This window comes from Notolepis coatsorum (genome assembly GCF_963971535.1).
Source record: "Notolepis coatsorum genome assembly, chromosome: 20".
Taxonomy (NCBI): Eukaryota; Metazoa; Chordata; class Actinopteri; order Aulopiformes; family Paralepididae; genus Notolepis; species Notolepis coatsorum.
In genome coordinates this window covers 41,099,229-41,113,613 of record NC_140184.1, presented here as the reverse complement: position 1 = coordinate 41,113,613, position 14,385 = coordinate 41,099,229, and positions in this window count along the sequence as shown.

Here is a 14,385-nt window from a genome sequence, read left to right as displayed (position 1 = left end):
CCAAGTCTTGTCTTTACAGCATAGGGCCCATTACCCTTGCTATTAATTACTGCCCAAGGTTGCATAAACTTAGCTGCATCATTACCAATCAGGAGTCCAATATCTGCATCAATATATGGCAACTTAACCTCTTTTAGGTAGTTCCATTCTTGCACATCATCCTGAGTGGGAATTTGCTGCTTGGTTACAGGAATTTCTGTTTGAGTATAGAGTGGTGGCAGTTTTAGGAAATCATCTCCTTCAAGACTTGACACTTCCAGCCCATTGATTCGGTTAATACTTATGACCTTTTCTTGTCCTAGAGTACGAAGTAGAATTCGAGTTGGTGTTGCCTTAGCATTCAGTTGCTTCTTTAAAGCCTCAGTACAGAAGGTTCCAGTGCTTCCTGGATCAAGGAAAGCGTACGTTTTAAGTACCTGGTTAGAATTTGACAACTTGACTTGCACAGGAACAATTGACAGTTTCTGTTGGTCACCGGCCCCAGTATGAATAGGCCTTTTCATGGTGACTAATGCACTGCCCACTGCCGTGCTATCGGTGCTTGGACTAGTTTGACTTGTATCTTTTTTAAATTCAATGTGCAACACAGTAGGATGCTTCTTTGTGCATATTTTACAAGTCACACGTTTTTTACAGTCCTTACTCATGTGACCCTGAGTCACACAACCGAAACATAAACCATTTACTTTAAAGAACTCAACTTTGTCTTTGTGTATTTTCTTATCCAATGTCTTGCACAGGTCTGTGCTGTGGTTTTCTCTACACAATGTTCAAATGTATTAATGAAAGAGAAAACAAAATGAAATCACAGAAATGTTAATTCAAGAACAGAGGTTCTCACTCTTTCCTTCTAGAGAGATTCCTGTTTTTATAGGTGATCCATTAAGTTATGTCTCTTTCATTAATACATTTGAACATTGTGTAGAAAGCAAGACAAGTAACAACAGAGATCGAATGCTCTTTCTTGAACAGTTTACAGATGGAGAACCAAAGGCAATTGTGAGAAGCTGCTTTCACATAGCCTTTTTGGGAATCCATGTGAAGGCAGCTTCTCACAATTGCCTTTGGTTTTCCATCTGTAAACTGTTCAAGAAAGAGCAGTCGATCTCTGTTGTTACTTGTCTTGCTTTCTACACAATGTTCAAATGTATTAATGAAAGAGACATAACTTAACCCCCTGATGTCTAAAGTTTGTAGCTCCACCTTCTCAGAATATTCTCTTTTTTTTTGTTACATAATGTAAAATTACAGATTCATACCTTCAAAATAAGCCATCAATTGTCAAATTTGAGACGATAGTTTTCAATCAATGTCCTATCAAACATTCTGGTAAAATCCTAACTACTTTTCAGGATAGGACTAGAACTTGATCCAAGTTCATTCAGCTATCTGATGAGAGAACTACACTCCCAGAATTCAATGTGATCATTGTCACTAGAACCATTTCACACCTGGAGCAAAGGCCCAGTCATTCCTTTGTTATTCCAGTGAATGGACCCAGCAGGAGGCCTAGCCTAGCGACAAGCGGCCACTACATAGTTGGGTATTGAAAAAATGCTCATATCCAAAAGTAGTAGAGAGAGAGAGAGAGATAGAGAGAGAGAGATGGTATTTACAGTACTGTACCATATCAAAAAAAAATAAGCAAACCAATAACAATTTGTGGTTGTATTTCTCTAGAATGACTAGAAGACCTTCTGGGGTGGACGCCAAGCCTGTTCACACAACAGCAGGAACTTGCTGCACAGCCGCATGAATTTATTTTCATTGATGAGGCTGGATTCAACCTAAGCCAAACAACACACATTCAAATCCAACCCTAACTAACCTTACTGTCATGCACTTGTCCTAATATACTAACCTACACTGTAGCACTCAACACTTTGATGAACATTGTTAGTTACTCAGCTGATAGAGTTGTGCCCTTCCTGATGACTTGTCGTACAGAACTTGTAAGTCGCTTTGGATAAAAGCGTCAGCTAAATGACTAGATGTAAATGTAATGTGTAAATGTAAATGTGTGTGTGTGTGTGTGTGTGTGTGTGTGTGTGTGTGTGTGTGTGTGTGTGCGTGCGCGCGTGTGTGAAAGTAAGACATCCTTGACTTAGTAAACTCACTGACAGCACGTGTGGCAGATTTATATCCAGCTTTTAATTTGATCGTTTGTTTGTGTGTTTCTGTGTGTGTGTCTGTGTCTGTCTGTCTGTGTATGTGTGTGTGTGTATGTGTGTGTGTATGTGTCTGTGAAACATGTCTTGTACTCATTTACCTCACTAAATACAGCAATGTGTAACTGTAGATTTCAAGAGAGAGAGAGAGAGAGAGAGAGAGAGAGAGAGACATTTATAATAATTATATTATTAATTCGTTTTTTTACACACACACACACACTAATAACATGATCATAACCAAACCAATTTCAAATGTATCATCAAGTACAAAATAGATTTGATCGTAATATTTATGAGAATGCATGTTTTTTCACACTACAGGAGGAGTATGTCACAGTATGATGTCATAATCGAACATTCTAGAACATTTGTGTTCTATATATGCAACAATTCTCTGAGCATTTCCTGGCATTTTTTCAGACTACAACATCAATCCAGACTGAGAGAGAACAGGTCTTCACCTCTCTACTTTCTACTCTACTCAGATGGTATTTATAGTACTGTACCAACCACCGTTATAGTTGATCATGACACTGCCAGAAAGGATGTAGTATTCCTTCTAGATGGTTCTGACGGCACAAGGAATGGATTCCCAGCTATGCGTAATTTTGTTGAGAGAGTGGTGGAGAAACTCAATGTGGGAGAAAACAAAGACCGCGTCTCTGTGGTCCAGTACAGCAGAGATCAAGAGGTTCATTTCTATCTGAACACATACACCACAAAAGAGGATATTCTTGCCATTTGCATTTGTGGTTGTATTTCTCTAGAATGAGAGAGAGAGAAATGAGAAAGAGAGAGAGAGAGAAAGAAAGAAAGAAAGAAAGAAAGAAAGAAAGAAAGAAAGAAAGAAAGAAAGAAAGAAAGAAAGAAAGAAAGAAAGAAAGAAAGAAAGAAAGTGTGTGTACATGTCCACGGATGTGCACTTGCCATAGTGATTGATGACACTTCACAGGCATGTCTTTAGTATAGGTTAGAAAGCAACCTGGGTTCTCAGACAGAGAGAGAGAGAGAGAGAGAGAGAGAGAGAGAGAAAGCTCCCGTCTGGTAGAGATTTGGGCTCTACTGAGCCTACCTTTCTAGTTGAAACGTTGCAATTTTTACATCATGCGTAAGTTGTCAACTAGCGAGATGCGTTGTTACAGAGCTGGTTACAGAGCTGGTCCATACTGCTATTATGAAATGACCCGAAATTTATGTAAGCTTGTCAACTAAAGCGGTCCGTGTTTAATAATAATAATAATAATGACTTGGATTTATATAGCGCGACAGCGCGGGTGAGCAAACTCGTCACACAGCAGCCAGTGATCATTCATACCTCGTATACACAGACGCACTCTGCCATACAGTAGTTAATGTTAAATAAAGCCCATTTGAATTGAGAGAGAGCGAGAGTGTGTGTGTGTATGTAAGCTTTTTTTTTTCTTTATCTGAGAGAATGTCCGCGAATGTCCTCAGACTCCTCACGCAGGAGAGGAGAAACGACTGCAAAAAGTCGAGTCCCGTGGATATTATTGCAACAGATAATTCATACATTATTATGTTTAGAATTTGGATGGGGGGGTATGCTCTGATACCAGTCGCACGCCTCTGCGGGGGTGTAACACCTATTCACAGCGCACACGCCGCTATTGTGTGTGTGCGCGCGTCCATGTATGTGCGTTTCGTGACGCGATGTAGTTTTTATCGCAAATGGAGATTATTACAATCATGCCATCTAGCAAGAATTAAACGTATTTACAAGTCGTATTAGGTTTAGCAAGTTGGGGGACGTATACCTTACATGTCAAAGCACTAGAAATGGCAATTTTTCTATTTTTATCGATTTCTGAAAAGATGTCCTTTTTGAGCATTTAAGAGGGATTCTAATTTCTTTTGTTGTCCGCCGACGGGTTCAAAGCTCCAGCGTGACCCCTAAGGGTTAATGGATCACCTTTAAAAACAGGAATCTCTCTAGAAGGCAAGAGTGAGAACCTCTGTTCTTGAATTAACATTTCTGTGATTTCATTTTGTTTTCTCAAAATGTCCATCATGGCTCCGCCTGGTTGAACATTAACCTGAGCACCATCTTGCAAGCCAAAGTTTGGGTTAGGCTGTTGGGGTTGTTGGTGAGCAACAGGCATTCGTGACCTTGTAGGCTGCTGAGCCATTTGTTTCTGTGGCTGCCGTAATTGGCCACTAGGGGCATGTTGAGACCTTCGTCTCAGTGGTGGATGGGAAGCTGCTCCTTCAAATTCATAATTTTCATCATCATCATCATCATCATCATCATCATCATCATCATCATCATCATCATTATTCTCTTCAGCCTCATCATCCTCTTCATAGTCATCATCTTCCTCTTCATCATCCAATCCATGATTAACCTTCTGGCTGTCCACTGGTAAGGATCGCATTGAGTCAAAATATTCATTGATGTGGATTAAGGGGTTAACATCAAGCCTGGTGTCTACATGTTTAGTAACATCCAGAACTTTTAACCTGGCATCAGCAGCTGCAATTTCCACTTCCAATTCAAATGCTTCCTTTCTTGCTTTGAGCTGTGCCTCCTGAAATTCAAATGCTTGTCTTTGCTTGAGATAAGCAGAACGTGTGGCTAGATTGGCTCTTTCGGCCTCTACCTGTCTTAATGCTGCGGTGCTTGAAGTGGATTTCATGCCAATTGAATTATTGCCAAATGATTTCACACTATGTGCTGGTGTCACTGCTGGTGTCACTTCTGGTGGCTTTTGTGCCATAGCTGCAGGGGCATTATTTATCCATTCTATAACCTTATCATGAAATTCACATATGATTTTGAACTTCGGCATGTACCACTGATCTTGTTCTTCTGACGCTTCCTCTTCTGATAACAGCTGCTGTACTGTTTTGTGAAGTGATTTGAAGTAATTTGTTTTAGAATTAAATTCATTGTATTCTTGTCTAACCAATTCCACATTATTGTAATCAACCATAAGTGCTTGTACTGTAACACATTTCTTTTGCTTGTGAGTTGTCCAAGTTGAGCTTTTCTTCTATTACATTGCTTTGTATAATTAGCCTCAAGTGCCCGTTGCGTGGGTTTCACTTGTCTCTTTCCCTCAACCACAGGCAAATTAACATTTTTATCAGAAGTGTGAACGGCGGTAACTTCAGTCACAATCACAGCAGCTGCATCAGAATGGCCCACTTCAGTCACAATCACAGCAGCTGCATCAGAATGGCCCAATTCCTCTTTATCATGTCCAGACATCGTTAAGCAGCATCTATTGTCCAAATCCAAATTTATAACGGTGCACAGGGTTTATTTGATGACAACATATATTCCTTCAAATCCACTTTAAATGCGCGTCTTTCGCGTTCATTTATCCACATGATATCGCACATTGCATTATCTTTAATAGCATCACACATCCATTAGATACTTTGATCCTCCAATTCCATTTTGAAATGCGCGTCTTTCGCATTCATTTATCCAATCATATTGCACAGTCCATTGTTTTCAATAGCGTGACACATCCACTAGATCCTTTTGATACCATTTTAAATGCACGTTCTTCGCGTTCATTTATCCAATTATATTGCACATTCCATTGTTCTCAATAGCGTGACACATCCATTAGATCCTTTTGATCCATCAAATTCCATTGATTGTGTCCGTATCAGAGAGATTTTCAACTTGAATGTAGGCTCAATTTGCCTATCTAAGCCAGAATACGTCTTTAACGCGCTCACACCACATTGACTTGGGCTGTCTCGTTACTCACTGTTTTGATGTTGTTGATGGTTGCATCTGATGGGTTCGAACCAGTTGAGTTTTATGGAAGGAGTTGTGTAAAAGTTTCAAATAATAGCGGGGCAAACAATGAAACAAAACAGGCTCCAGACTTGAACTAAAAAGGTTTCAAAACAAACAGGCGCAGCAAAAGGGTTTCAAATAAACTCATAATGATTCTAAACAAAGTCTTTCTTTCAGTCTTTCATTCATTCATCAATCTGCGCTGTGTGTGTGTGTAGCAAGCGAGCGGTTGAAAATCTGTTTCTTGTCTGCCGTGTGCGCTTACACACAGCTGGGCCATAATTAAGAGGACCATGGTGCCATTTTTCGAGGCGACCAGTGGCGGCGCTATTTAGTCAAAAACTATTAAATCAAATGAAATGGCTCCTACAGTCTGCTTGGTTTGATTTAGGGGAGTGGTCTGCCCTGCGGGGGGGCCCCGACATATTGCGCAACACCACTGCATACCATTGACTCAGAAAGGTCTGTTTTATTGAAATCGTCACAGCAGTATAGTTTGTTTATACTTCAGAAGGATGATATTTAAACATGGTCCCCAAAATGAATGGAAGCGAATGAGGAGCCTGACACCTGGGAGAAATGGGGGTGTTGCAGCGTTGGGGATGTTTAAAAAATATAATATAATAATTTGTGCTTCACCTAAAAATGTGGTCAGCAGCCTCCACTGCTTTACATGCATGTAGAAAAGAGTAAATCCTGCATGTGTTTTTTTTCCTTTTGAAACACACACACTACACACTACAAAAGACAAAGCAGTGAGAATATATATGTGAGGCGGCACGGTCTAGGCCGCCTTATCCAGGGCCGCCTGGGAGAAATGCGAGGCCCTGTGCGAGATTTAACGCGAGGTTAAGGTAAAAAGGTAAAGGTAAAAAAAAAAAAAAAAAAAAAAATATATATATATATATTTTTTTTTCATACAGTCAACATATTCTTAAATAATAGCGCTGCCCGAGGCGGGGCATGATACAGTCAACATATAGCAAAAGAGAGAGCGAGAGAGAGCTCCCGTTCTACAGTCAATATACAGTGTACAGAGAGAGAGAGAGAGACACATTGGAAAGAAATTGAAATGCTATTTGGCCCTAAACAGAGAGTACACAGTGGCAGAATACCTGAGCACTGTGACTGAAGATCCTTGACTATGTACAGACTCAGCGAGCACAGCCTAGCCATCGAGAAAGGCCACCATAGGCAGACTGTGTGTGTTAGAAAGAGAGAGAGAGAGAGAGAGAGCATGTGTGTTAGAGAGAGAGCATGTATGAGAGAGAGAGAGAGAGAGAGAGAGAGCATGTGTGTGTGTTAGAGAGAGAGCATGTATGAGAGATCCAAAAGGACAAAGATCAACACTTAAATCCAAAGAGAAGAGGGTCTATACCAGAGAAACCAAAGCAGCAAGGAGCCAATGGCCGACATCAGCTAAATAGGCTAGCCAGGTACTGTGACACCAGGCCACACACAGCTTTGGCCAACGGCCCAACGCTACCCAAGCTACACAAACGACCAAGACATTCACACACAGCACATGTCGTATCTCCAAATGTTGTGAAGTAGCATATGTTTTGCCTGGAAAAAAACATCGTTATTAACAAAACATTCGGGAGGGGAAGGAAGGAAGAGTGGGGTAATGTCATGACATTTTCATTAATCTTACCTGCACCAAGGAACGCAGGGCGAAAGGCCGCAACACAGGTCTCCACGTTGACGAAAGGCCTCTCGCTGGCGGGACAAAAATAAGCCAGAACCCCCTGCTATTCTCACGGCTAATGTCAATGGTCGACTCGTAGCACAAGCTAACAGCTAACTCTAGCCTAGGCTAACTGATAGCATCAAAGTAACGTGCGCAGCCGGCAGCTAGCCGGCAGCTAGCTACAACGTTAGCTACCGGCTGCGCACGTTACTTTGATGCTATCAGTTAGCCAGTTAGCTCAACCCGGCTATCGCTAACCATTAGCTAACGCACTACCACTGAAACTACAACATGAGAAAAGCAATACAGGCGCTGACACCAGGCCACACACCGTTAGCTACTAACTCCATACTACAACAGGCTACAGCTAGTCGACCAGTTTGGCTCCAGAGAGAGAGAGAGAGAGAGAGAGAGAGAGAGATCCACGGCGGGAATATAATAGGTTGCATGAACTCACCATAACGCAGTATCAATGGTAAAGTTGGAAGGAGACTTTCTTGGCCCACGGTGTAATTTCTTCTGATCCATGCTGCTTTTGAAAAGACATCCACTCGCCTCGCTCCTCTGAATAGCGCTGAATTAGATCATCCCTGTACCTCGTGTGTCCGAGAAGAGCCCGGAAACACTATCCTAAAATCTGTAGAGCAGCAAAGCCGCAGAAACCGGAACACTGCAGTCTGCAGAGCCGCAGAGGCAGGAACAAGTCAGACACATTCTACAAACGTGTCTAATGTGAAATATATAAGCATATAAGCAAAACTAGATTTTAGGTCTGTGATGAAAAAGGGCCTCGCGGGAAGGGGGGCCTCGAAAAAAAAAAAAAAAAAAAAAAATTGCGAGGCCCCCCTTCCCGCGAGGCCCTGTGCGACCGCACTGCTCGCACACCCCCTGAGGCGGCCCTGGCCTTATCTCAGCAGAGAGGATTCTTCAGAAGTGGCGAAAACGTTGTGCGATTCAGAAATAGGTCCAAAATTTGATGTTCGCAATTTCTAGTGCTTTGAAATATGAAATCTGTTCCCTTATTTGCTGTATAATTTCCCTCGCTGTCTAAAAAATTCCAGTTGTGTCGTAGGGGAGGGGCTGAGTAGGCTACTGTCAGTGTAAGGTGTCGGAGACAGACGCGCTGAAATGACAGCTACCAAATCCATTTTGAGACAATGGACACAGTAGGCTACTTTGTTGGCAGTGTGAATATATGCAGAGAAAGCTTAATATCTTTAGAAATGTTTGTGTTAAATTGTATCTCTCAGTCAAAATTCAAAGTGTATATCGCTGTAGCATAAAGACAGTGGGCATCAGACATATAATAAAGACTTTGCTCCCCTTCACGTAATTCACTCTCCCAAACACCAAGCCCCAATTCGATCAGAGCTTCCTACGCTTCCTATCCTTGCTGATTTGTTTAGTCAATTTTGAATAGTAATAATGTAGCATCCTGAATATTCTTCTATTATTCAGAAGTGCTGACGTAACCTTTTACTTCCCCTGTGTGCACAAAGACATGATAACCAGTGTTTCTCTTTGATATCTCGCCCGGACCAATAACGCAAGGTTCTCTTCTTCCCTCCGGCCTCGATATGGATTATTAACGTGACACTAAATCATCTTTCTTCCTGCCTTGAGTGTCCCATTGTGGGACCAGTTTGCGGTCACCAGCAGGGGGCGGTGGTGGCAGGCGGAGCAGAGGAGGAAGGAGCGAGCGAGCGAGAAGCTGGTTACCTGGAGGGCGGAACAGGAGGAAGTCCTCTTCGACAGTGAACGTGAACGGACGTGTGCTCTCGGAGAGCCCCGTTGAAGAGCAACGGGAGAGAAAGAGAAACTCTGCTATAACACAGGTTATCCTAGAATTACAAGCGATAGTGAAGTGTGTGAATAGTGAAACGGAAAGAAGAACAATAAATACCTCGGGTTATCCTAGAAGTTTATGCGGTATATTAGCTGGTGGCTAACGGCTATAGTGACTCTGAGTGTACCACTAGGCGAGCGTCGCTGAAGACAGGTGGTGTACATAGCCACGTTGCGTTAGCTGTATAGGCGACAGCAGGAGGGTCCACCAAGACCCACAGTTTAGCTGTGTTTAAGGTAGCCCACAGATTAGCGCGCGCCAGCTCAGCCCTCAGCCCCGCAGTGGACGTCTCGTTGACGCAGCCGAGGACACCTCTTCTTCCAGCAGAGGCCGCCACAACACAGCACGCTCCTCCAGCTCTGCCACTGCCCCTGCTGTCTACCCCGGCCCGCTGGCTGTTATCGCGGGATCGCCCGACGGCCATCTTGTCACCCGGACGAGTGGTGGTGAGAGTGGACCCGCCATCTCTGTTAAGTACAGCGGTACTCAGAGTGCCAAAACAATATCAATTCGAAACGAACGCTAGCAGCAGTGTCTAGGGGTACCCCAACCATTTTAAGCCGGCTTTAGCTAGGACCTTTTATTTGGTAACGTGGGCCCACATGTCATTTCTTTTTTAGTGTAATAATTGTGTTACTGTTGAATTTCCCATTGAACTCCTTTAACATGTACCTGGGTCTTCCCCACCGCAAAGCGGGGCAGTAGTATTAATGGAACGAGCACAAGGTGCCTATTTTGGGAATAACTTTCCCCTGTATTGTCGAGTGAGAGCACCCGGTGCCTAGTGTGAACCTATGGTATATTAACCGTGCATTAAGATATAACCCTGTATCTGATACTTGACCAGGCATTATATAAAGGAGACATAGATGGGAGCATGGTGTGTGTGTCTGTTACTGAGCCCGTGTTTTAACCCTTGTTGCCCGGGTAATAATATTATTATTATCATTACTATTTAACCCTTCCCCACTGTTACGTATTACTTTCACATGGTGGAGGGATACTTACGGTCTGTGGTGCATATTCACATTGTGGTTAAGTGTGCTGTCACTAATTGGTGGTTTAATTGATACACACTTCTGTTGTCATTTCCATGTGTTTAAAATGGCCGCTTCTTGTATTTGTCACAGGTGTGGTGATTGAGGCACCACGCCCTATGTAAGCAGGCCAGAGTGCAGTCTGCAGCTGTCGCTCATCACTTGGTCTCCAGAACCTCACCAGAAGTGCTCCTTCATTTGTGCTCTGAGACCTTTCCACCCTTTTGACAATTTTTGCTGCGCTATTTTTGACCATGTGCTTTACTTCATTTATATCCTGAACTATGGAGTCTGGAGCACCCAGCTCCCCTATTATTTTGTTCTATTAGTAAATTGCTGTGTAAATAAATAGTTATTTTTGATAACTCTTGTCCAGTGTCCTGTGTCCACCACGTTGCATTCAAGGCCTTCACGAGCCATATTTTAGGCTTGAATGTAACATGGGGGCTCTAGCCGGTCTTCAAACAGGTGAGTATGCTCTTAATTTATAATTTGATTTGACTACTGGTATGCTTTAAAATATTTAGTTTAGTGGACACCACAGGTAGGACGTCTTTTGAGAGACAGCATTATCCTGTGCATGGTGTGGGGAGGCCGAAATGGACTCCTAATAGGCCTACAGTGTCCAGTGCTGGGGGTAGTGGTAAGTTTAATGGGGCATGGGGAAGCGATGATGCCCGGAAGTGCCAGGATTGTGGGAGTGCAGGACATGTGATGGGAAATTGTTATCGTTTGCACCCAGAAAAGCGCCCGTCTAACCCATCCAGGCCGGTGATGTTGATAAATGCACCTGTACGTAACCCTGTTGTTCTGTCTCCACTAGATGGCAAAGGAGTGGATGACCTTTACACACCTTTCAGGTGTAAAGGGTTTGTTTCATTGACAGAGGGAGGTCCTAAAGTACCGGTGACAATTCTCCGTGATACTGGCGCATCCCAATCTTTTGTGCAAAGTAGTGTCCTGCCCTTTACGCACCACTCAGAGTTGGGTGCAGGGGTTGTTATTGAGGCTTTTGGAATGCACACAATGAATGTGCCGCTGCATAATGTCTTTCTTGATTGTGCCCTAGTGTCAGGACCGGTGGTGATCGGAGTGACGGCTGGCAAACTCCCTATGCAGGGGGTAACATTGCTCTTGGGCAATGACTTGGCTGGAGGTAAAGTACTGGTGAAACCGGAGGTGACATGCGTGCCAGATACTCGAGTGGCGGAGCAGTATCTCATGGGCTTCCCAGCCTTTACAGTGGCTGAGGCCGCAGACGACTTGGAGGAGGAGAATGAGGAGGATGAGAGTGAGAATGATGCTGTGAGGGATGTTGCTACTTCATGTGGCACCATTTCTGGTATTTCATGTGGCACCATTCTGGTTGAGGAGCCTACAGGGCCAGAATTGGGCTGCCAGCCTTCCTACAGTGGCTCTAACATTCGTGATGTGTCACTTTTCAGCAGTGATGATCCCGGTATGTCGGTTAGTGGTTCTGATATTTGTTCACATGACCGCACTGACAATCTGCCAGGCACTGGGTATGCTAGTCAACCTAGTTACCTGTGTCCTGTACAGCGAGAGCAGCCCTCACGGCTTAGCCTACGGTGTGGCACCAATTTTGGTCGTGTTGGTGCTGATGCATGTGTCTCCGTTTTGTGTCACGACGATGTTACTGTGTGTGCCACCATTTTGGCTTGTGACAGTAAAAACAAATCGGGCACCTTTTTGTCTCATGACACTGTTGCTGTCTGTGACACCATTGTTGCTCATGACGGTCCTATTTTTTGTGACACTGTTTTGGCTCATGACGGTGCAGTTTCTTCTGTCATTGTTGCTAATGACAGTGCTAATTTTTGTGGCGCCATTTTGAGTCACAGTGTTGATGAGTGTGCCACCATTTTGGTTCCTGACCATGCTGTTTTTTGTGACGCCATTTTCGGTGGTACTCCAGATATTTTTGTGCCTGAAGTGATGTTGCTCTGTTCCAGGGATGGTGAGGACGTGCCTGAGGCGGTACATCCTGCTCTGGATGTTCGTGACTCACAGTCTCCTGTACAGCTATCGGGGGTACAGCCCTCAGTACAGTCTCATGTACTGACAGTGCCAGGTGGGGAGGAGATGGGCACTGTGTTGGTACCAGGGGAGTGTGCTGATAGTTTTCCTGTTGGTTGTCCGGAGCGCGATGAGTTTGTTTTTTCTCAAGTGTGTGATTCCAGTTTGCTGTCTCCTTTTGACAGGTCGGTGTCAGTGGAGCGGCCTGTTGATGTGGAGCCTGTATTTTGTTTTCCTGTTTTCTGTCCTGAGCGCAGTGAGCTGCTGTCTCATGCTGACTCCAGTTTGTTGTCTCTGTTTGTCAGGTCTGTATCGGCGGAGGGACCTGTTGTCGTGAGTTTTTTGTTTGGTGGTGATGTGTTGGTGGGTGGATTGGCTTCTAGGCCTTGCGCCTCAGTAGGGGCTGAGTGGGGTTTAGTTGCCCAGATGTTTCCACTAGCTCCGCTCCATCCAGGCCCGGCTGGATACATTTTGGTGGGGTCTCGCTTGGGCGGGTATCAGGACGGGGTTGCTAAACGACGGTGTCGAATGTTCCTCAGTAGGGAGCATTCGACGGAGTTAAGGGTTGTGTTCGACAGGGGCCGACCCATTGTCACTCTGTGGTAGTGGCTCGCTTTGTGGGTCACAGTTTTTTTTGGTGTACAGTTGAGTGTGACTCTTGACCGGGGCTCACACTCAACACAGTACAGGCACTACACATGTTGGAGTGTGTGGTTGCATTTTTTTTGGTAAGGTTGGTAAGTATCCCCTTATTTATTTATGTTCGTTCTCTTGGTGATGGTTTCTTTGGGCTATAGTTGGGAGAAGAACATAAATCTTCGGTGTGGGGGTGTTACGTATTACTTTCACATGGTGGAGGGATACTTACGGTCTGTGGTGCATATTCACATTGTGGTTAAGTGTGCTGTCACTAATTGGTGGTTTAATTGATACACACTTCTGTTGTCATTTCCATGTGTGGCCGCTTCTTGTATTTGTCACAGGTGTGGTGATTGAGGCACCATGCCCTATGTAAGCAGGCCAGAGTGCAGTCTGCAGCTGTCGCTCATCACTTGGTCTCCAGAACCTCACCAGAAGTGCTCCTTCATTTGTGCTCTGAGACCTTTCCACCCTTTTGACAATTTTTGCTGCGCTATTTTTGACCATGTGCTTTACTTCATTTATATCCTGAACTATGGAGTCTGGAGCACCCAGCTCCCCTATTATTTTGTTCTATTAGTAAATTGCTGTGTAAATAAATAGTTATTTTTGATAACTCTTGTCCAGTGTCCTGTGTCCACCACGTTGCATTCAAGGCCTTCACAAGCCATATTTTAGGCTTGAATGTAACACCCACCATATTCGTATTTCATGGTTAAAGGTCTCCGCAGGTTGTTAAGGAAGGGTACTGCTTTGGGGAGCGCAAAATCATTAGTCAGCTAACAGTCACCAGGTGTGGGAGGGCTAACGGAGGTACTGGGGGAAGTGAGAGTGTGTGGGGAGCTACTGCTGACCGCCCTGGAGGGCGAGGAGGACCAGAGTACCACCCCCCAGGTTAGTAAATCCTGGGCCCCATCCGCTCCTGCTGACAGACCTCCAGTTCGACGTTCCGGGCCCAAAGATGGGGGTTCAGTTAGATTAAACTCTACTGCATCCCGCTACCAGGTGGCCGTGTACAACCACTCCCATAAAGCAGGGATAATCCACCCTGCTACATTTGGCGTCACAAACAGGATCAACATCCTAATCTACTTCCTTGACCCAGACCCGTAGAGAGACCATGATGACAGACGAACAGACCCGCGCCGCGCAGGAAATGGCGGCGAAGTTCGAGGAGCTGCAGTAGGAGT